Source organism: Procambarus clarkii, chromosome 57, assembly GCF_040958095.1.
Source record: "Procambarus clarkii isolate CNS0578487 chromosome 57, FALCON_Pclarkii_2.0, whole genome shotgun sequence".
NCBI classification, from domain to species: domain Eukaryota; kingdom Metazoa; phylum Arthropoda; class Malacostraca; order Decapoda; family Cambaridae; genus Procambarus; species Procambarus clarkii.
This window is the reverse complement of record NC_091206.1, coordinates 2019217-2043912: the sequence shown is the minus strand read 5'-3', so window position 1 is coordinate 2043912 and position 24696 is coordinate 2019217.

Here is a 24696-nt window from a genome sequence, read left to right as displayed (position 1 = left end):
AAAAAACGGCAAAATATTGCCTAATTCGATGATATTTTGTTTAAATCACATAAAGGAAAAGGAGATAATAAACGTCAAAATATTGCTAAATTCGATGATTTTTCGTACGAAACAAAATGCAAGAAAACTTGCTTAAAATGCAATATTATGCGACATTCTGAGATTTGAAGGCCAAATCACATATTGTGATACTACATGAAATAGTATTGAAATATTGGTCAAAATGAATATATTTACGTAATATCAAACTAAATGATTAACGTGAAAAAGTCACTATTTTACCATATTTGAGGATTTTACCTTCAAATCATAGAGCGAGGTTTCGTATTATTTAGATCCAAGAAAAGACATATGACAATGTTGTTTCCAATAAAAATGATAAAAATCAATGTGTTTTCATTAGTAATAACTAAAATGTTCCTGAGTTTCCGTTTATATTACCGATTGAAGATGTACACGTAAAACCGCTCTAATCCTGCTGAAACGTCGATATATGCAATAAAAACCGAACTTCTTCCCTTTTCAATATCCTACTCAGTATTTTAACGAGAAACAAATGGTTGATTGAAAATGAAGTATTTAAGGTTAATTTCTAATCAATTATGTGTTTGCATCATTTTTATCGTATATTTAATGAATTAATAACAATAAAATGAAAATTCACAAAAACGTGGAAAAAACGGCAAAATATTGCCTAATTCGATGATTTTTTGTTAAAATCACATAAAGGAAAAGGAGATAATAAACGTCAAAATATTGCTAAATTCGATGATTTTTCGTACGAAACAAAATGCAAAAAAACTTGCTTAAAATGCAATATGCGAAATTCTGAGATTTGAAGGCCCACTGACATATCGTGATACTACATGAAATAGTATCGAAATATTGGTAAAAATGAATATATTTACGTAATATCAAACTACATGAAAAACGTGAAAAAAGTCACTATTTTACCATATTTGAGGATTTTAACTTCAAATCATAGAGCGAGGTTTCGTATTATTTAGATCCAAGAAAAGACATATGACAATGTTGTTTCCAATACAATTGATAAAAACCAATGTGTTTTCATAAGAATTAACTAAAATGTTCCTGATTTTCCGTTTATATTACCGATGGAAGATATACACGTAAAACCGCTCTAATCCGGCTGAAACGTCGATATATGCAATAAAATTCGAACTTCTCCCCTTTTCAATATCTTACTCAGTATTTTAACGAGAAACAAATAGATGATTGAAAATGAAGTATTTAAGGTTATTATCTAATCAATTATGTGTTTGCATCATTTTTATCGTATATTTAATGAATTAATAACAATAAACTGAAAATTTACAAAAACGTGGAAAAACGGCAAAATATTGCCTAATTCGATGATATTTTGTTTAAATCACATAAAGGAAAAGGAGATAATAAACGTCAAAATATTGCTATATACGATGATTTTTCGTACGAAACAAAATGCAAAAAAACTTGCTTAAAATGCAATATTATGCGAAATTCTGAGATTTGAAGGCCAACTCACATATCGTGATAAAACATGAAATAGTATCGAAATATTGGTAAAAATGAATATATTTACGTAATATCAAACTACATGAAAAACGTGAAAAAAGTCACTATTTTACCATATTTGAGGATTTTAACTTCAAATCATAGAGCGAGGTTTCGTATTATTTAGATCCAAGAAAAGACATATGACAATGTTGTTTCCAATACAAATGATAAAAACCAATGGAAATACCTAAAATGTTCCTGATTTTCCGTTTATATTACCGATGGAAGATGTACACGTAAAACCGCTCTAATCCGGCTGAAACGTCGATATATACAATAAAAACCGAACTTCTCCCCTTTTCAATATCTTACTCAGTATTTTAACGAGAAACAAATAGATGATTGAAAATGAAGTATTTAAGGTTATTATCTAATCAATTATGTGTTTGCATCATTTTTATCGTATATTTAATGAATTAATAACAATAAACTGAAAATTCACAAAAACCTGAAAAAACGGCAAAATATTGCCTAATTCGATGATATTTTGTTTAAATCACATAAAGGAAAAGGAGATAATAAACGTCAAAATATTGCTAAATTCGATGATTTTTCGTACGAAACAAAATGCAAGAAAACTTGCTTAAAATGCAATATTATGCGACATTCTGAGATTTGAAGGCCAAATCACATATTGTGATACTACATGAAATAGTATTGAAATATTGGTCAAAATGAATATATTTACGTAATATCAAACTAAATGATTAACGTGAAAAAGTCACTATTTTACCATATTTGAGGATTTTACCTTCAAATCATAGAGCGAGGTTTCGTATTATTTAGATCCAAGAAAAGACATATGACAATGTTGTTTCCAATAAAAATGATAAAAATCAATGTGTTTTCATTAGTAATAACTAAAATGTTCCTGAGTTTCCGTTTATATTACCGATTGAAGATGTACACGTAAAACCGCTCTAATCCTGCTGAAACGTCGATATATGCAATAAAAACCGAACTTCTCCCCTTTTCAATATCTTACTCAGTATTTTAACGAGAAACAAATAGTTGATTGAAAATGAAGTATTTATGGTTATTATCTAATCAATTATGTGTTTGCATCATTTTTATCGTATATTTAATGAATTAATAACAATAAACTGAAAATTCACAAAAACGTGAGAAAACGGCAAAATATTGCCTAATTCGATGATATTTTGTTTAAATCACTTAAAGGAAAAGGAGATAATAAACGTCAAAATATTGCTAAATTCGATGATTTTTCGTACGAAACAAAATGCAAAAAAACTTGCTTAAAATGCAATATTATGCGAAATTCTGAGATTTGAAGGCCAACTGACATATCGTGATACTACATGAAATAGTATCGAAATATTGGTAAAAATGAATATATTTACGTAATATCAAACTACATGAAAAACGTTAAAAAAGTCACTGTTTTACCATATTTGAGGATTTTAACTTCAAATCATCGAGCGAGGTTTCGTATTATTTAGATACAAGAAAAGACATATGACAATGTTGTTTCCAATACAAATGATAAAAACCAATGTGTTTTCATTAGAATTAACTAAAATGTTCCTAATTTTCCGTTTATATTACAGATGGAAGATGTACACGTAAAACCGCTCTAATCCGGCTGAAACGTCGATATATGCAATAAAAACCGAACTTCTCCCCTTTTCAATATCTTACTCAGTATTTTAACGAGAAACAAATAGATGATTGAAAATGAAGTATTTAAGGTTATTATCTAATCAATTATGTGTTTGCATCATTTTTATCGTATATTTAATGAATTAATAACAATAAACTGAAAATTCACAAAAACGTGGAAAAACGGCAAAATATTGCTATATACGATGATTTTTCGTACGAAACAAAATGCAAAAAAACTTGCTTAAAATGCAATATTATGCGAAATTCTGAGATTTGAAGGCCAACTCACATATCGTGATAAAACATGAAATAGTATCGAAATATTGGTAAAAATGAATATATTTACGTAATATCAAACTACATGAAAAACGTGAAAAAAGTCACTATTTTACCATATTTGAGGATTTTAACTTCAAATCATAGAGCGAGGTTTCGTATTATTTAGATCCAAGAAAAGACATATGACAATGTTGTTTCCAATACAAATGATAAAAACCAATGGAAATACCTAAAATGTTCCTGATTTTCCGTTTATATTACCGATGGAAGATGTACACGTAAAACCGCTCTAATCCGGCTGAAACTCGATATATACAATAAAAACCGAACTTCTCCCCTTTTCAATATCTTACTCAGTATTTTAACGAGAAACAAATAGATGATTGAAAATGAAGTATTTAAGGTTATTATCTAATCAATTATGTGTTTGCATCATTTTTATCGTATATTTAATGAATTAATAACAATAAACTGAAAATTCACAAAAACCTGAAAAAACGGCAAAATATTGCCTAATTCGATGATATTTTGTTTAAATCACATAAAGGAAAAGGAGATAATAAACGTCAAAATATTGCTAAATTCGATGATTTTTCGTACGAAACAAAATGCAAGAAAACTTGCTTAAAATGCAATATTATGCGACATTCTGAGATTTGAAGGCCAAATCACATATTGTGATACTACATGAAATAGTATTGAAATATTGGTCAAAATGAATATATTTACGTAATATCAAACTAAATGATTAACGTGAAAAAGTCACTATTTTACCATATTTGAGGATTTTACCTTCAAATCATAGAGCGAGGTTTCGTATTATTTAGATCCAAGAAAAGACATATGACAATGTTGTTTCCAATAAAAATGATAAAAATCAATGTGTTTTCATTAGTAATAACTAAAATGTTCCTGAGTTTCCGTTTATATTACCGATTGAAGATGTACACGTAAAACCGCTCTAATCCTGCTGAAACGTCGATATATGCAATAAAAACCGAACTTCTCCCCTTTTCAATATCCTACTCAGTATTTTAACGAGAAACAAATGGTTGATTGAAAATGAAGTATTTAAGGTTAATTTCTAATCAATTATGTGTTTGCATCATTTTTATCGTATATTTAATGAATTAATAACAATAAAATGAAAATTCACAAAAACGTGGAAAAAACGGCAAAATATTGCCTAATTCGATGATTTTTTGTTAAAATCACATAAAGGAAAAGGAGATAATAAACGTCAAAATATTGCTAAATTCGATGATTTTTCGTACGAAACAAAATGCAAAAAAACTTGCTTAAAATGCAATATTATGCGAAATTCTGAGATTTGAAGGCCAACTGACATATCGTGATACTACATGAAATAGTATCGAAATATTGGTAAAAATGAATATATTTACGTAATATCAAACTACATGAAAAACGTGAAAAAAGTCACTATTTTACCATATTTGAGGATTTTAACTTCAAATCATAGAGCGAGGTTTCGTATTATTTAGATCCAAGAAAAGACATATGACAATGTTGTTTCCAATACAATTGATAAAAACCAATGTGTTTTCATAAGAATTAACTAAAATGTTCCTGATTTTCCGTTTATATTACCGATGGAAGATATACACGTAAAACCGCTCTAATCCGGCTGAAACGTCGATATATGCAATAAAATTCGAACTTCTCCCCTTTTCAATATCTTACTCAGTATTTTAACGAGAAACTAATAGATGATTGAAAATGAAGTATTTAAGGTTATTATCTAATCAATTATGTGTTTGCATCATTTTTATCGTATATTTAATGAATTATTAACAATAAACTGAAAATTCACAAAAACGTGGAAAAACGGCAAAATATTGCCTAATTCGATGATATTTTGTTTAAATCACATAAAGGAAAAGGAGATAATAAACGTCAAAATATTGCTATATACGATGATTTTTCGTACGAAACAAAATGCAAAAATCTTGCTTAAAATGCAATATTGTGCGAAATTCTGAGATTTGAAGGCCAACTCACATATCGTGATAAAACATGAAATAGTATCGAAATATTGGTAAAAATGAATATATTTACGTAATATCAAACTACATGAAAAACGTGAAAAAAGTCACTATTTTACCATATTTGAGGATTTTAACTTCAAATCATAGAGCGAGGTTTCGTATTATTTAGATCCAAGAAAAGACATATGACAATGTTGTTTCCAATACAAATGATAAAAACCAATGGAAATACCTAAAATGTTCCTGATTTTCCGTTTATATTACCGATGGAAGATGTACACGTAAAACTGCTCTAATCCGGCTGAAACGTCGATATATGCAATAAAAACCGAACTTCTCCCCTTTTCAATATCTTACTCAGTATTTTAACGAGAGACAAATAGATGATTGAAAATGAAGTATTTAAGGTTATTATCTAATCAATTATGTGTTTGCATCATTTTTATCGTATATTTAATGAATTAATAACAATAAACTGAAAATTCACAAAAACGTGAAAAAACGGCAAAATATTGCCTAATTCGATGATATTTTGTTTAAATCACTTAAAGGAAAAGGAGATAATAAACGTCAAAATATTGCTAAATTCGATGATTTTTCGTACGAAACAAAATGCAAAAAAACTTGCTTAAAATGCAATATTATGCGAAATTCTGAGATTTGAAGGCCAACTGACATATCGTGATACTACATGAAATAGTATCGAAATATTGGTAAAAATGAATATATTTACGTAATATCAAACTACATGAAAAACGTGAAAAAAGTCACTATTTTACCATATTTGAGGATTTTAACTTTAAATCATAAAGCGAGGTTTCGTATTATTTAGATCCAAGAAAAGAATATGACAATGTTGTTTCCAATAATAATGATAAAAACCCATGTGTTTTCATTAGAATTAACTAAAGTGTTCCTGATTTTCCGTTTATATTACCGATGGAAGAAGTACACGTAAAACTGCTCTAATCCGGCTGAAACGTCGATATATGCAATAAAAAGCGAACTTCTCCCCGTTTCAATATCTTACTCAGTATTTTAACGAGAAACAAATAGATGATTGAAAATGAAGTATTTAAGGTTATTATCTAATCAATTATGTGTTTGCATCATTTTTATCGTATATTTAATGAATTAATAACAATAAACTGAAAATTCACAAAAACGTGGAAAAACGGCAAAATTTTGCCTAATTCGATGATATTTTGTTAAAATCACATAAAGGAAAAGGAGATAATAAACGTCAAAATATTGCTAAATTCGATGATTTTTCGTACGAAACAAAATGCAAAAAAACTTGCTTAAAATGCAATATTATGCGAAATTCTGAGATTTGAAGGCCAACTGACATATCGTGATACTACATGAAATAGTATCGAAATATTGGTAAAAATGAATATATTTACGTAATATCAAACTACATTAAAAACGTGAAAAAAGTCACTATTTAACCATATTTGAGGATTTTAACTTTAAATCATAAAGCGAGGTTTCGTATTATTTAGATCCAAGAAAAGACATATGACAATGTTGTTTCCAATACAAATGATAAAAACCAATGTGTTTTCATTAGAATTAACTAAAATGTTCCTGATTTTCCGTTTATATTACCGATGGAAGATGTACACGTAAAACTGCTCTAATCCGGCTGAAACGTCGATATATGCAATAAAAACCGAACTTCTCCCCTTTTCAATATCTTACTCAGTATTTTAACGAGAAACAAATAGATGATTGAAAATGAAGTATTTAAGGTTATTATCTAATCAATTATGTGTTTGCATCATTTTTATCGTATATTTAATGAATTAATAACAATAAACTGAAAATTCACAAACACGTGAAAAAACGGCAAAATATTGCCTAATTCGATGATATTTTGTTTAAATCACATAAAGGAAAAGGAGATAATAAACGTCAAAATATTGCTAAATTCGATGATTTTTCGTACGAAACAAAATGCAAAAAAACTTGCTTAAAATGCAATATTATGCGAAATTCTGAGATTTGAAGGCCAACTGACATCGTGATAAAACATGAAATAGTATCGAAATATTGGTAAAAATGAATATATTTACGTAATATCAAACTACATGAAAAACGTGAAAAAAGTCAATATTTTACCATATTTGATGATTTTAACTTCAAATCATACAGCGAGGTTTCGTATTATTTAGATCCAAGAAAAGACATATGACAATATTGTTTCCAATACAAATGATAAAAGCCAATGGGTTTTCATAAGAATTACCTAAAATGTTCCAGATTTTCCGTTTATATTACCGATGGAAGATATACACGTAAAACTGCTCTAATCCGGCTGAAAAGTCGATATATGCAATAAAAACCGAACTTCTCCCCTTTTCAATATCTTACTCAGTATTTTAACGAGAAACAAATAGATGATTGAAAATGAAGTATTTAAGGTTATTATCTAATCAATTATGAGTTTGCATCATTTTTATCGTATATTTAATGAATTAATAACAATAAACTGAAAATTCACAAAAACGTGGAAAAACGGCAAAATATTGCCTAATTCGATGATATTTTGTTAAAATCACATAAAGGAAAAGGAGATAATAAACGTCAAAATATTGCTAAATTCGATGATTTTTCGTACGAAACAAAATGCAAAAAAACTTGCTTAAAATGCAATATTATGCGAAATTCTGAGATTTGAAGGCCAACTGACATATCGTGATACTACATGAAATAGTATCGAAATATTGGTAAAAATGAATATATTTACGTAATATCAAACTACATTAAAAACGTAAAATAAGTCACTATTTTACCATATTTGAGGATTTTAACTTTAAATCATAAAGCGAGGTTTCGTATTATTTAGATCCAAGAAAAGACATATGACAATGTTGTTTCCAATACAAATGATAAAAACCAATGTGTTTTCATTAGAATTAACTAAAATGTTCCTGATTTTCCGTTTATATTACCGATGGAAGATGTACACGTAAAACTGCTCTAATCCGGCTGAAACGTCGATATATGCAATAAAAACCGAACTTCTCCCCTTTTCAATATCTTACTCAGTATTTTAACGAGAAACAAATAGATGATTGAAAATGAAGTATTTAAGGTTATTATCTAATCAATTATGTGTTTGCATCATTTTTATCGTATATTTAATGAATTAATAACAATAAACTGAAAATTCACAAACACGTGAAAAAACGGCAAAATATTGCCTAATTCGATGATATTTTGTTTAAATCACATAAAGGAAAAGGAGATAATAAACGTCAAAATATTGCTAAATTCGATGATTTTTCGTACGAAACAAAATGCAAAAAAACTTGCTTAAAATGCAATATTATGCGAAATTCTGAGATTTGAAGGCCAACTGACATCGTGATAAAACATGAAATAGTATCGAAATATTGGTAAAAATGAATATATTTACGTAATATGAAACTACATGAAAAACGTGAAAAAAGTCACTATTTTACCATATTTGAGGATTTTAACTTCAAATCATAGAGCGAGGTTTCGTATTATTTAGATCCAAGAAAACACATATGACAATGTTGTTTCCAATACAAATGATAAAAACCAATGGGTTTTCTTAAGAATTAACTAAAATGTTCCTGATTTTCCGTTTATATTACCAATGAAAGATATACACGTAAAACCGCTCTAATCCGGCTGAAACGTCGATATATGCAATAAAAACCGAACTTCTCCCCTTTTCAATATCTTACTCAGTATTTTAACGAGAAACAAATAGATGATTGAAAAGGAAGTATTTATGGTTATTATCTAATCAATTATGTGTTTGCATCATTTTTATCGTATATTTAATGAATTAATAACAATAAACTGAAAATTCACAAAAACGTGGAAAAACGGCAAAATATTGCCTAATTCGATGATATTTTGTTTAAATCACATAAAGGAAAAGGAGATAATAAACGTCAAAATATTGCTAAATTCGATGATTTTTCGTACGAAACAAAATGCAAAAAAAAACTTGCTTAAAATGCAATATTATGCGAAATTTTGAGATTTGAAGGCCAACTGACATATCGTGATACTACATGAAATAGTATCGAAATATTGGTAAAAATGAATATATTTACGTAATATCAAACTACATGAAAAACGTGAAAAAAGTCACTATTTTACCATATTTGAGGATTTTCACTTTAAATCATAAAGCGAGGTTTCGTATTATTTAGATCCAAGAAAAGACATATGACAATGTTGTTTCCAATACAAATGATAAAAACCAATGTGTTTTCATAAGAATTAACTAAAATGTTCCTGATTTTCCGTTTATATTACCGATGGAAGATATACACGTAAAACCGCTCTAATCCGGCTGAAACGTCGATATATTCAATAAAAACCGAACTTCTCCCCTTTTCTATATCCTACTCAGTATTTTAACGAGAAACAAATAGATGATTGAAAATGAAGTATATAAGGTTATTATCTAATCAATTATGTGTTTGCATCATTTGTATCGTATATTTAATGAATTAATAACAATAAACTGAAAATTCACAAAAACGTGGAAAAACGGCAAAATATTGCCTAATTCGATGATATTTTGTTAAAATCACATAAAGGAAAAGGAGATAATAAACGTCAAAATATTGCTAAATTCGATGATTTTTCGTACGAAACAAAATGCAAAAAAACTTGCTTAAAATGCAATATTATGCGAAATTCTGAGATTTGAAGGCCAAATCACATATTGTGATACTACATGAAATAGTATCGAAATATTGGTAAAAATGAATATATTTACGTAATATCAAACTAAATGATTAACGTGAAAAAGTCACTATTTTACCATATTTGAGGATTTTAACTTCAAATCATAGAGCGAGGTTTCGTATTATTTAGATCCAAGAAAAGACATATGACAATATTGTTTCCAATAAAAATGTTAAAAATCAATGTGTTTTCATTTGAAATAACTAAAATGTTCCTGATTTTCCGTTTATATTACCGATGGATGATGTACACGTAAAACCGCTCTAATCCTGCTGAAACGTCGATATATGCAACAAAAACCGAACTTCTCCCCTTTTCAATATCCTACTCAGTATTTTAACGAGAAAAAAATGGTTGATTGAAAATAAAGTATTTAAGGTTAATTTCTAATCAATTATGTGTTTGCATCATTTTTATCGTATATTTAATGAATTATTAACAATAAACTGAAAATTCACAAAAACGTGGAAAAACGGCAAAATATTGCCTAATTCGATGATATTTTGTTTAAATCACATAAAGGAAAAGGAGATAATAAACGTCAAAATATTGCTATATTCGATGATTTTTCGTACGAAACAAAATGCAAAAAAACTTGCTTAAAATGCAATATTATGCGAAATTCTGAGACGAAACAAAATGCAAAAAAACTTGCTTAAAATGCAATATTATGCGAAATTCTGAGATTTGAAGGCCATCTCACATATCGTGATACTACATGAAATAGTATCGAAATATTGGTAAAAATGAATATATTTACGTAATATCAAACTACATGAAAAACGTGAAAAAAGTCACAATTTTACCATATTTGAGGATTTTAACTACAAATCATAGAGCGAGGTTTCGTATTATTTAGATCCAAGAAAAGACATATGACAATGTTGTTTCCAATACAAATGATAAAAACCAATGGAATTAACTAAAATGTTCCTGATTTTCCGTTTATATTACTGATGGAAGATGTACACGTAAAAGCGCTCTAATCAGGCTGAAACGTCGATATATGCAATAAAAACCGAACTTCTCCCCTTTTCAATATTTTACTAAGTATTTTAACGAGAAACAAATAGATGATTGAAAATTAAGTATTTAAGGTTAGTTTCTAATCAATTATGTGTTTGCATCATTTTTATCGTATATTTAATGAATTAATAACAATAAACTGAAAATTCACAAAAACGTGAAAAAACGGCAAAATATTGCCTAATTCGATGATATTTTGTTAAAATCACATAAAGGAAAAGGAGATAATAAACGTCAAAATATTGCTAAATTCGATGATTTTTCGTACGAAACAAAATGCAAAAAAACTTGCTTAAAATGCAATATTATGCGAAACTCTGAGATTTGAAGGCCAACTGACATATCGTGATACTACATGAAATAGTATCGAAATATTGGTAAAAATGAATATATTTACGTAATATCAAAGTACATGAAAAACGTGAAAAAAGTCACTATTTTACCATATTTGAGGATTTTAACTTCAAATCATAGAGCGAGGTTTCGTATTATTTAGATCCAAGAAAAGACATATGACAATGTTGTTTCCAATACAAATGATAAAAACCAATGTGTTTTCATTAGAATTAACTAAAATGTTCCTGATTTTCCGTTTATATTACCGATGGAAGATGTACACGTAAAACCGCTCTAATCCGGCTGAAACGTCGATATATGCAATAAAACCCGAACTTCTCCCCTTTTCAATATCTTACTCAGTATTTTAACGAGAAACAAATAGATTATTCAAAATGAAGTATTTAAGGTTATATTCTAATCAATTATGTGTTTGCATCATTTTTATCGTATATCTAATGAATTAATAACAATACACTGAAAACTCACAAAAACGTGAAAAAACGGCAAAATATTGCCTAATTCGATGATATTTTGTTTAAATCACATAAAGGAAAAGGAGATAATAAACGTCAAAATATTGCTAAATTCGATGATTTTTCGTACGAAACAAAATGCAAGAAAACTTGCTTAAAAAGCAATATTATGCGACATTCTGAGATTTGAAGGCCAATTCACATATTGTGATACTACATGAAATAGTATCGAAATATTGGTAAAAATGAATATATTTACGTAATATCAAACTAAATGATTAACGTGAAAATTCACTATTTTACCATATTTGAGGATTTTAACTTCAAATCATACAGCGAGGTTTCGTATTATTTAGATCCAAGAAAAGACATATGACAATGTTGTTTCCAATAAAAATGATAAAAATCAATGTGTTTTCATTAGAAATAACTAAAATGTTCCTGATTTTCCGTTTATATTACCGATAGAAGATGTACACGTAAAACCGCTATAATCCTGCTGAAACGTCGATATATGCAATAAAAACCGAACTTCTCTCCTTTTCAATATCCTACTCAGTATTTTAACGAGAAACAAATGGTTGATTGAAAATAAAGTATTTAAGGTTAATTTCTAATCAATTATGTGTTTGCATAATTTTTATCGTATATATAATGAATTATTAACAATAAACTGAAAATTCACAAAAACGTGGAAAAACGGCAAAATATTGCCTAATTCGATGATATTTTGTTTAAATCACATAAAGGAAAAGGGGATAATAAACGTAAAAATATTGCTAAATTCGATGATTTTTCGTACGAAACAAAATGCAAAAAAACTTGCTTAAAATGTAATATTATGCGAAATTCTGAGATTTGAAGGCCAACTCACATATCGTGATACTACATGAAATAGTATCGAAATATTGGTAAAAATGAATATATTTACGTAATATCAAACTACATGAAAAACGTGAAAAAAGTCACAATTTTACCATATTTGAGGATTTTAACTTCAAATCATAGAGCGAGGTTTCGTATTATTTAGATCCAAGAAAAGACATATGACAATGTTGTTTCCAATACAAATGATAAAAACAAATGGAATTAACTAAAATGTTCCTGATTTTCCGTTTATATTACCGATGGAAGATGTACACGTAAAACCGTTCTAATCCGGCTGAAACGTCGATATATGCAATAAAAATAAAAACCGAACTTCTCCCCTTTTCAATATCTTACTCAGTATTTTAACGAGAAACAAATAGATGATTGAAAATGAAGTATTTAAGGCTATTATCTAATCAATTATGTGTTTGCATCATTTTTATCGTATATTTAATGAATTAATAACAATAAACTGAAAATTCACAAAAACGTGAAAAAACGGCAAAATATTGCCTAATTCGATGATATTTTGTTTAAATCACTTAAAGGAAAAGGAGATAATAAACGTCAAAATATTGCTAAATTCGATGATTTTTCGTACGAAACAAAATGCAAAAAAACTTGCTTAAAATGCAATATGATGCGAAATTCTGAGATTTGAAGGCCAACTGACATATCGTGATAAAACAGGAAATACTATCGAAATATTGGTAAAAATGAATATATTTACGTAATATCAAACTACATGAAAAACGTGAAAAAAGTCACTATTTTACCATATTTGAGGAATTTAACTTCAAATCATACAGCGAGGTTTCGTATTATTTAGATCCAAGAAAAGACATATGACAATGTTGTTTCCAATACAAATGATAAAAACCAATGGGTTTTCATAAGAATTACCTAAAATGTTCCTGATTTTCCGTTTATATTACCGATGGAAGATATACACGTAAAACCGCTCTAATCCGGCTGAAACGTCGATATATGCAATAAAAACCGAACTTCTCCCCTTTTCAATATCTTAGTCAGTATTTTAACGAGAAACAAATAGATGATTGAAAATGAAGTATTTAAGGTTATTATCTAATCAATTATGTGTTTGCATCATTTTAATCGTATATTTAATGAATTAATAACAATAAACTGAAAATTCACAAAAACGTGGAAAAACGGCAAAATATTGCCTAATTCGATGATATTTTGTTTAAATCACATAAAGGAAAAGGAGATAATAAACGTCAAAATATTGCTATATACGATGATTTTTCGTACGAAACAAAATGCAAAAAAACTTGCTTAAAATGCAATATTATGCGAAATTCTGAGATTTGAAGGCCAACTCACATATCGTGATACTACATGAAATAGTATCGAAATATTGGTAAAAATGAATATATTTACGTAATATCAAACTACATGAAAAACGTGAAAAAAGTCACAATTTTACCATATTTGAGGATTTTAACTTCAAATCATAGAGCGAGGTTTCGTATTATTTAGATCCAAGAAAAGACATATGACAATGTTGTTTCCAATACAAATGATAAAAACAAATGGAATTAACTAAAATGTTCCTGATTTTCCGTTTATATTACCGATGGAAGATGTACACGTAAAACCGTTCTAATCCGGCTGAACCGTCGATATATGCAATGAAAACCGAACTTCTCCCCTTTTCAATATCTTACTCAGTATTTTAACGAGACACAAATAGATGATTGAAAATGAAGTATTTAAGGTTATTATCTAATCAATTATGTGTTTGCATCATTTTTATCGTATATTTAATGAATTAATAACAATAAACTGAAAATTCACAAAAACGTGAAAAAACGGCAAAATATTGCCTAATTCGATTATATTTTGTTTAAATCACTTAAAGGAAAAGGAGATAATAAACGTCAAAATATTGCTAAATTCGATGATTTTTCGTACGAAACAAAATGCAAAAAAACTTGCTTAAAATGCAATATTATGCGAAATTCTGAGATTTGAAGGCCAACTGACATATCGTGATACTACATGAAATAGTATCGAAATATTGGTAAAAATGAATATATTTACGTAATATCAAACTACATTAAAAACGTGAAAAAAGTCACTATTTTACCATATTTGAGGATTTTAACTTTAAATCATAAAGCGAGGTTTCGTATTATTTAGATCCAAGAAAAGACATATGACAATGTTGTTTCCAATACAAATGATAAAAACCAATGTGTTTTCATTAGAATTAACTAAAATGTTCCTGATTTTCCGTTTATATTACCGATGGAAGATGTACACGTAAAACTGCCCTAATCCGGCTGAAACGTCGATATATGCAATAAAAACCGAACTTCTCCCCTTTTCAATATCTTACTCAGTATTTTAACGAGAAACAAATAGATATTTGAAAATGAAGTATTTAAGGTTATTATCTAATCAATTATGTGTTTGCATCGTTTTTATCGTATATTTAATGAATTAATAACAATAAACTGAAAATTCACAAAAACATGGAAAAACGGCAAAATATTGCCTAATTCGATGATATTTTGTTAAAATCACATAAAGGAAAAGGAGATAATAAACGTCAAAATATTGCTAAATTCGATGATTTTTCGTACGAAACAAAATGCAAAAAAACTTGCTTAAAATGCAATATTATGCGAAATTCTGAGATTTGAAGGCCAACTGACATATCGTGATACTACATGAAATAGTATCGAAATATTGGTAAAAATGAATATATTTACGTAATATCAAACTACATGGAAAACGTGAAAAAAGTCACTATTTTACCATATTTGAGGATTTTAACTTTAAATCATAAAGCGAGGTTTCGTATTATTTAGATCCAAGAAAAGACATATGACAATGTTGTTTCCAATACAAATGATAAAAACCAATGTGTTTTCATTAGAATTAACTAAAATGTTCCTGATTTTCCGTTTATATTACCGATGGAAGATGTACACGTAAAACTGCCCTAATCCGGCTGAAACGTCGATATATGCAATAAAAACCGAACTTCTCCCCTTTTCAATATCTTACTCAGTATTTTAACGAGAAACAAATAGATGATTGAAAATGAAGTATTTAAGGTTATTATCTAATCAATTATGTGTTTGCATCGTTTTTATCGTATATTTAATGAATTAATAACAATAAACTGAAAATTCACAAAAACATGGAAAAACGGCAAAATATTGCCTAATTCGATGATATTTTCTTTAATTCACATAAAGGAAAAGGAGATAATAAACGTCAAAATATTGCTATATACGATGATTTTTCGTACGAAACAAAATGCAAAAAAACTTGCTTAAAATGCAATATTATGCGAAATTCTGAGATTTGAAGGCCAACTCACATATCGTGATACTACATGAAATAGTATCGAAATATTGGTAAAAATGAATATATTTACGTAATATCAAACTACATGAAAAACGTGAAAAAAGTCACAATTTTACCATATTTGAGGATTTTAACTTCAAATCATAGAGCGAGGTTTCGTATTATTTAGATCCAAGAAAAGACATATGACAATGTTGTTTCTAATACAAATGATAAAAACCAATGTGTTTTCATTAGAATTAACTAAAATGTTCCTGATTTTCCGTTTATATTACCGATGGAAGATGTACACGTAAAACTGCTCTAATCCGGCTGAAACGTCGATATATGCAATAAAAACCGAACTTCTCCCCTTTTCAATATCTTACTCAGTATTTTAACGAGAAACAAATAGATGATTGAAAATGAAGTATTTAAGGTTATTATCTAATCAATTATGTGTTTGCATCATTTTTATCGTATATTTAATGAATTAATAACAATAAACTGAAAATTCACAAAAACGTGGAAAAACGGCAAAATATTGCCTAATTCGATGATATTTTGTTTAAATCACATAAAGGAAAAGGAGATAATAAACGTCAAAATATTGCTATATACGATGATTTTTCGTACGAAACAAAATGCAAAAAAACTTGCTTAAAATGCAATATTTTGCGAAATTCTGAGATTTGAAGGCCAACTCACATATCGTGATACTACATGAAATAGTATCGAAATATTGGTAAAAATGAATATATTTACGTAATATCAAACTACATGAAAAACGTGAAAAAAGTCACAATTTTACCATATTTGAGGATTTTAACTTCAAATCATAGAGCGAGGTTTCGTATTATTTAGATCCAAGAAAAGACATATGACAATGTTGTTTCCAATACAAATGATAAAAACAAATGGAATTAACTAAAATGTTCCTGATTTTCCGTTTATATTACCGATGGATGATGTACACGTAAAACCGTTCTAATCCGGCTGAAACGTCGATATATGCAATAAAAACCGAACTTCTCCCCTTTTCAATATCTTACTCAGTATTTTAACGAGAAACAAATAGATGATTGAAAATGAAGTATTTAAGGTTATTATCTAATCAATTATGTGTTTGCATCATTTTTATCATATATTTAATGAATTAATAACAATAAACTGAAAATTCACAAAAACGTGGAAAAACGGCAAAATATTGCCTAATTCGATGATATTTTGTTTAAATCACATAAAGGAAAAGGAGATAATAAACGTCAAAATATTGCTATATACGATGATTTTTCGTACGAAACAAAATGCAAAAAAACTTGCTTAAAATGCAATATTATGCGAAATTCTGAGATTTGAAGGCCAACTCACATATCGTGATACTACATGAAATAGTATCGAAATATTGGTAAAAATGAATATATTTACGTAATATCAAAGTACATGAAAAACGTGAAAAAAGTCACTATTTTACCATATTTGAGGATTTTAACTTCAAATCATAGAGCGAGGTTTCGTATTATTTAGATCCAAGAAAAGACATATGACAATGTTGTTTCCAATACAAATGATAAAAACCAATGTGTTTTCATTAGAATTAACTAAAATGTTCCTGATTTTCCGTTTATATTACCGATGGAAGATGTACACGTAAAACCGCTCTAATCCGGCTGAAACGTCGATATATGCAATAAAACCCGAACTTCTCCCCTTTTCAATATCTTACTCAGTATTTTAACGAGAAACAAATAGATGATTCAAAATGAAGTATTTAATGTTATATTCTAATCAATTATGTGTTTGCATCATTTCTATCGTATATCTAATGAATTAATAACAATACACTGAAAACTCACAAAAACGTGAAAAAACGGCAAAATATTGCCTAATTCGATGATATTTTGTTTAAATCACATAAAGGAAAAGGAGATAATAAACGTCAAAATATTGCTAAATTCGATGATTTTTCGTACGAAACAAAATGCAAGAAAACTTGCTTAAAATGCAATATTATGCGACATTCTGAGATTTGAAGGCCAATTCACATATTGTGATACTACATGAAATAGTATCGAAATATTGGTAAAAATGAATATATTTACGTAATATCAAACTAAATGATTAACGTGAAAATTCACTATTTTACCATATTTGAGGATTTTAACTTCAAATCATACAGCGAGGTTTCGTATTATTTAGATCCAAGAAAAGACATATGACAATGTTGTTTCCAATAAAAATGATAAAAATCAATGTGTTTTCATTAGAAATAACTAAAATGTTCCTGATTTTCCGTTTATATTACCGATAGAAGATGTACACGTAAAACCGCTCTAATCCTGCTGAAACGTCGATATATGCAATAAAAACCGAACTTCTCTCCTTTTCAATATCCTACTCAGTATTTTAACGAGAAACAAATGGTTGATTGAAAATAAAGTATTTAAGGTTAATTTCTAATCAATTATGTGTTTGCATAATTTTTATCGTATATATAATGAATTATTAACAATAAACTGAAAATTCACAAAAACGTGGAAAAACGGCAAAATATTGCCTAATTCGATGATATTTTGTTTAAATCACATAAAGGAAAAGGAGATAATAAACGTCAAAATATTGTTATATTCGATGATTTTTCGTACGAAACAAAATGCAAAAAAACTTGCTTAAAATGCAATATTATGCGAAATTCTGAGATTTGAAGGCCATCTCACATATCGTGATACTACATGAAATAGTATCGAAATATTGGTAAAAATGAATATATTTACGTAATATCAAACTACATGAAAAACGTGAAAAAAGTCACAATTTTACCATATTTGAGGATTTTAACTACAAATCATAGAGCGAGGTTTCGTATTATTTAGATCCAAGAAAAGACATATGACAATGTTGTTTCCAATACAAATGATAAAAACCAATGGAATAAACTAAAATGTTCCTGATTTTCCGTTTATATTACTGATGGAAGATGTACACGTAAAACCGCTCTAATCAGGCTGAAACGTCGATATATGCAATAAAAACCGAACTTCTCCCCTTTTCAATATTTTACTAAGTATTTTAACGAGAAACAAATAGATGATTGAAAATTAAGTATTTAAGGTTAATTTCTAATCAATTATGTGTTTGCATCATTTTTATCGTATATTTAATGAATTAATAACAATAAATTGAAAATTCACAAAAACGTGGAAAAACGGCAAAATATTGCCTAATTCGATGATATTTTGTTAAAATCACATAAAGGAAAAGGAGATAATAAACGTCAAAATATTGCTAAATTCGATGATTTTTCGTACGAAACAAAATGCAAAAAAACTTGCTTAAAATACAATATTATGCGAAACTCTGAGATTTGAAGGCCAACTGACATATCGTGATACTACATGAAATAGTATCGAAATATTGGTAAAAATGAATATATTTACGTAATATCAAACTAAATGATTAACGTGAAAAAGTCACTATTTTACCATATTTGAGGATTTTAACTTCAAATCATAGAGAGAGGTTTCGTATTATTAGGTCCAATAAAAGACATATGACAATGTTGTTTACAATAAAATTATAAAAACCAATGTGTTTTCATTAGAAATAACTAAAATTTTCCTGACTTTCCGTTTATATTACCGATGGAAGATGTACAGGAAAACCGCTCAATTCCGGCTGAAACGTCGATATATGCAATAAAAACCGAACTTCTCCCCTTTTCAATATCTTACTCAGTATTTTAACGAGAAAGAAATAGATGATTGAAAATGAAGTATTTAAGGTTATTATCTAATTAATTATGTGTTTGCATCATTTATATCGCATATTTAATGAATTATTAACAATAAACTGAAAATTCACAAAAACGTGGAAAAACGGCAAAATATTGCCTTATTCGATGATATTTTGTTTAAATCACATGAAGGAAGAGGAGATGATAAACGTCAAAATATTGCTAAATTCGATGATTTTTCGTACGAAACAAAATATTGCCTAATTCGATGATATTTTCTTTAAATCACATAATTGATTTATAGATATAAGGATAGTTGAGGATTTTAACTTCAAATCATAGAGCGAGGTTTCGTATTATTTAGATCCAAGAAAAGACATATGACAATGTTGTCTCCAATACAAATGATAAAAACCAATGTGTTTTCATTAGAATTAACTAAAATGTTCCTGATTTTCCGTTTATATTACCGATGGAAGATGTACACGTAAAACCACTCTAATCCGGCTGAAACGTCGATATATGCAATAAAACCCGAACTTCTCCCCTTTTCAATATCTTACTCAGTATTTTAACGAGAAACAAATAGATGATTCAAAATGAAGTATTTAAGGTTATATTCTAATCAATTATGTGTTTGCATCATTTCTATCGTATATCTAATGAATTAATAACAATACACTGAAAACTCACAAAAACGTGAAAAAACGGCAAAATATTGCCTAATTCGATGATATTTTGTTTAAATCACATAAAGGAAAAGGAGATAATAAACGTCAAAATATTGCTAAATTCGATGATTTTTCGTACGAAACAAAATGCAAGAAAACTTGCTTAAAATGCAATATTATGCGACATTCTGAGATTTGAAGGCCAATTCACATATTGTGATACTACATGAAATAGTATCGAAATATTGGTAAAAATGAATATATTTACGTAATATCAAACTAAATGATTAACGTGAAAATTCACTATTTTACCATATTTGAGGATTTTAACTTCAAATCATACAGCGAGGTTTCGTATTATTTAGATCCAAGAAAAGACATATGACAATGTTGTTTCCAATAAAAATGATAAAAATCAATGTGTTTTCATTAGAAATAACTAAAATGTTCCTGATTTTCCGTTTATATTACCGATAGAAGATGTACACGTAAAACCGCTCTAATCCTGCTGAAACGTCGATATATGCAATAAAAACCGAACTTCTCTCCTTTTCAATATCCTACTCAGTATTTTAACGAGAAACAAATGGTTGATTGAAAATAAAGTATTTAAGGTTAATTTCTAATCAATTATGTGTTTGCATAATTTTTATCGTATATATAATGAATTATTAACAATAAACTGAAAATTCACAAAAACGTGGAAAAACGGCAAAATATTGCCTAATTCGATGATATTTTGTTTAAATCACATAAAGGAAAAGGAGATAATAAACGTCAAAATATTGTTATATTCGATGATTTTTCGTACGAAACAAAATGCAAAAAAACTTGCTTAAAATGCAATATTATGTGAAATTCTGAGATTTGAAGGCCATCTCACATATCGTGATACTACATGAAATAGTATCGAAATATTGGTAAAAATGGATATATTTACGTAATATCAAACTACATGAAAAACGTGAAAAAAGTCACAATTTTACCATATTTGAGGATTTTAACTATAAATCATAGAGCGAGGTTTCGTATTATTTAGATCCAAGAAAAGACATATGACAATGTTGTTTCCAATACAAATGATAAAAACCAATGGAATTAACTAAAATGTTCCTGATTTTCCGTTTATATTACTGATGGAAGATGTACACGTAAAACCGCTCTAATCAGGCTGAAACGTCGATATATGCAATAAAAACCGAACTTCTCCCCTTTTCAATATTTTACTAAGTATTTTAACGAGAAACAAATAGATGATTGAAAATTAAGTATTTAAGGTTAATTTCTAATCAATTATGTGTTTGCATCATTTTTATCGTATATTTAATGAATTAATAACAATAAATTGAAAATTCACAAAAACGTGGAAAAACGGCAAAATATTGCCTAATTCGATGATATTTTGTTAAAATCACATAAAGGAAAAGGAGATAATAAACGTCAAAATATTGCTAAATTCGATGATTTTTCGTACGAAACAAAATGCAAAAAAACTTGCTTAAAATGTAATATTATGCGAAACTCTGAGATTTGAAGGCCAACTGACATATCGTGATACTACATGAAATAGTATCGAAATATTGGTAAAAATGAATATATTTACGTAATATCAAACTAAATGACTAACGTGAAAAAGTCACTATTTTACCATATTTGAGGATTTTAACTTCAAATCATACAGAGAGGTTTCGTATTATTAGGTCCAATAAAAGACATATGACAATGTTGTTTACAATAAAATTATAAAAACCAATGTGTTTTCATTAGAAATAACTAAAATTTTCCTGGCTTTCCGTTTATATTACCGATGGAAGATGTACAGGAAAACCGCTCAATTCCGGCTGAAACGTCGATATATGCAATAAAAACCGAACTTCTCCCCTTTTCAATATCTTACTCAGTATTTTAACGAGAAAGAAATAGATGATTGAAAATGAAGTATTTAAGGTTATTATCTAATTAATTATGTGTTTGCATCATTTATTACGCATATTTAATGAATTATTAACAATAAACTGAAAATTCACAAAAACGTGGAAAAACGGCAAAATATTGCCTTATTCGATGATATTTTGTTTAAATCACATGAAGGAAGAGGAGATGATAAACGTCAAAATATTGCTAAATTCGATGATTTTTCGTACGAAACAAAATATTGCCTAATTCGATGATATTTTCTTTAAATCACGTAATTGATTTATAGATATAAGGATAGTTGAGGATTTTAACTTCAAATCATAGAGCGAGGTTTCGTATTATTTAGATCCAAGAAAAGACATATGACAATGTTGTTTCCAATACAAATGATAAAAACCAATGTGTTTTCATTAGAATTAACTAAAATGTTCCTGATTTTCCGTTTATATTACCGATGGAAGATGTACACGTAAAACCGCTCTAATCCGGCTGAAACGTCGATATATGCAATAAAACCCGAACTTCTCCCCTTTTCAATATCTTACTCAGTATTTTAACGAGAAACAAATAGATGATTCAAAATGAAGTATTTAAGGTTATATTCTAATCAATTATGTGTTTGCATCATTTTTATCGTATATCTAATGAATTAATAACAATACACTGAAAACTCACAAAAACGTGAAAAAACGGCAAAATATTGCCTAATTCGATGATATTTTGTTTAAATCACATAAAGGAAAAGGAGATAATAAACGTCAAAATATTGCTAAATTCGATGATTTTTCGTACGAAACAAAATGCAAGAAAACTTGCTTAAAATGCAATATTATGCGACATTCTGAGATTTGAAGGCCAATTACCATATTGTGATACTACATGAAATAGTATCGAAATATTGGTAAAAATGAATATATTTACGTAATATCAAACTAAATGAATAACGTGAAAATTCACTATTTTACCATATTTGAGGATTTTAACTTCAAATCATACAGCGAGGTTTCGTATTATTTAGATCCAAGAAAAGACATATGACAATGTTGTTTCCAACAAAAATGATAAAAATCAATGTGTTTTCATTAGAAATAACTAAAATGTTCCTGATTTTCCGTTTATATTACCCATAGAAGATGTACACGTAAAACCGCTCTAATCCTGCTGAAACGTCGATATATGCAATAAAAACCGAACTTCTCTCCTTTTCAATATCCTACTCAGTATTTTAACGAGAAACAAATGGTTGATTGAAAATAAAGTATTTGAGGTTAATTTCTAATAAATTATGTGTTTGCATAATTTTTATCGTATATATAATGAATTATTAACAATAAACTGAAAATTCACAAAAACGTGGAAAAACGGCAAAATATTGCCTAATTCGATGATATTTTGTTTAAATCACATAAAGGAAAAGGAGATATTAAACGTCAAAATATTGCTATATACGATGATTTTTCGTACGAAACAAAATGCAAAAAAACTTGCTTAAAATGCAATATTATGCGAAATTCTGAGATTTGAAGGCCATCTCACATATCGTGATACTACATGAATTAGTATCGAAATATTGGTAAAAATGAATATATTTACGTAATATCAAACTACATGAAAAACGTGAAAAAAGTCACAATTTTACCATATTTGAGGATTTTAACTTCAAATCATAGAGCGAGGTTTCGTATTATTTAGATCCAAGAAAAGACATATGACAATGTTGTTTCCAATACAAATGATAAAAACCAATGGAATTAACTACAATGTTCCTGATTTTCCGTTTATATTACTGATGGAAGATGTACACGTAAAACCGCTCTAATCAGGCTGAAACGTCGATATATGCAATAAAAACCGAACTTCTCCCTTTTTCAATATTTTACTAAGTATTTTAACGAGAAACAAATAGATGATTGAAAATTAAGTATTTAAGGTTAATTTCTAATCAATTATGTGTTTGCATCATTTTTATCGTATATTTAATGAAATAATAACAATAAACTGAAAATTCACAAAAACGTGGAAAAACGGCAAAATATTGCCTAATTCGATGATATTTTGTTAAAATCACATAAAGGAAAAGGAGATAATAAACGTCAAAATATTGCTAAATTCGATGATTTTTCGTACGAAACAAA